Raw genomic sequence first — 1,775 nt, 5'->3', positions numbered from 1 at the left:
TCTCCACCCTGCTCCTTTCCCCCCTCTCCCTTCCCCGTCTTCTTTTCTTTTTCTCCCCTCTCCCTCTCCTCAACGTCTTCTCCCCTCCTTCTTCCCCACCGCGGTCTTCCCGCATCTTCTTCTCCCCCGCACAGTTTTTCTCCCCTCCCCACCGTTTTCTTCCTCTCAGTCTCTCCGCCTCCTCGCAGCACCGGTTCCAGTGGCGGCACCTTTTCCTCCCACCTCCCTCTCCCCACGGCCTCCCCGACCCTCCACCCGCTCGCTTCCCCTCTCCACCTTCCCGCCTATTCCCGCAGCAGCGTCTTCCGCCGCTCCCTCTTCTCCCCGCCCCTCCACCGTCTTCTCCCGGCCTATTACCGCAACCGTTTTCTTCCTCACCCCGCACCGTTTTCTTCCCGTCTTCCCACCTCCTCGCAGCAGCGTCTGTCTGCCGCGGTCTCTTCCCACCATCTTCTCCTCTCCCCATCCTCTTCTTTCCCAGCCTCTTATTCTCCGCCATCTTCTTGTGGCCTCCATCTCCCCACCTTCTTCTCGCAGCAGCGTCTTCCTTCGGCGCTTTTCTCTCCCCTCACCCCCATCTTCTCTCTTCCTCTCCCCACTGTCTTCTCCCCACGCCGTCTTCTCCCTTCACCGTCTTCTCCAGGCGCCTTCCCCACAACTGTTTTCTACCCACCTGTTTTATTCCCCCACACCGTTTCCTTCCCGTGTCCTCCCACCGTCTCGCAGCAACGTCTGTCACAAACTTCTTCCCACCTTCTCTCCCTCTTGCCATCGTCTTCTTTCCCAGCCTCTTACTCTCCACCGTTTTTCCCCTCCCCCCCGCAGCAGCGACTTCCTGCCGCACTTTTCTCTCCCCGCACCCTCTTCTCCCCGCTTCCTCTCCCCACCGCCTTCTCCCCGATACTATCGTCTTCTCGCCCACTCCCTTCTCTGCGCTCTCCCACTGCCTTTCACTTAGAAGCCCTCCACGCATGCGCGCGCCTGTGTCCCTGCGCCCAGGCAGCCCCTGAGCTGGGCCCCCGAGCTCCGCCCCAGCAGCCAGCTGGAGACCCCGTAGAGTCGCTGCTGTGCCACCGCGGCTGCCCCCGCCCCCGCCCCCGCCGCCACCTCAGAACTGAAGTGTTGGCTGCGGCTGGAAGTCAGTGGGGCTCAGAAGACTGCAGGGAGAGGGGGAGGAGAGGACGGAGAGGGTGGGAAAGACCTTGGAAAGTGCGAGCTGGGAGGAGGGGAAGAAGACAGTGGGGAGAAAATGCAGGGAGAAGACAGGGTGGTAGAGAAGACAGTGGAAGAAAAGGGTGAGGAGAGGGAGAAAGGGTGGGAAAGAAGACGGTGAGGACAAGGCCGGGCGCTGTGGCTCACGCCTGTAATCCCAGCACTTTGGGAGTCTGAGGCGGGCAGATCACAAAGTCAAGAGTTCGAGATCTGCCTGGCCAATATACTGAAACAGTGTATACTAAAAATACAAAAATTAGCCGGGCATGATGGCATGCACCTGTAGTCCTAGCTACTCCAGAGGTTGAGGCAGGAGAATCGCTTGAACCCGGGAGGCGGAGGTTGCAGTGAGCTGAGACCGCAGCTTTGCACTCCAGCCTGGATGAGGGGGGACACCCCCTCCGCGGAAAAAAAAAAAAAAAAACTACAGTGGGGAGAGGGCAAGGGGAAGAAGATAGTGGAAAAGACCACCGAGACAGGGAGAAAATGCGGGGAGAGCTCTGTTGTTTCACTGAACATTCCTCAGTTAAAGTTAAAATGGGCCGAGCGCGGTGGCTCAAGCC

General features: G+C 59.5%; 1 pseudogene; it reads left to right on the top strand.

The window, feature by feature from the left end:
- The window catches only part of LOC113220230, a 22,942-nt pseudogene extending 21,932 nt beyond the window's left edge, over window positions 1–1,010 (top strand).
- Window positions 1,011–1,775: the final 765 nt, after the last annotated feature.

The sequence above is a fragment of the Piliocolobus tephrosceles genome, chromosome 16, assembly GCF_002776525.5.
Source record: "Piliocolobus tephrosceles isolate RC106 chromosome 16, ASM277652v3, whole genome shotgun sequence".
Classification (NCBI taxonomy): domain Eukaryota; kingdom Metazoa; phylum Chordata; class Mammalia; order Primates; family Cercopithecidae; genus Piliocolobus; species Piliocolobus tephrosceles.
This window is presented reverse-complemented; position numbering and strand designations above follow the sequence as displayed.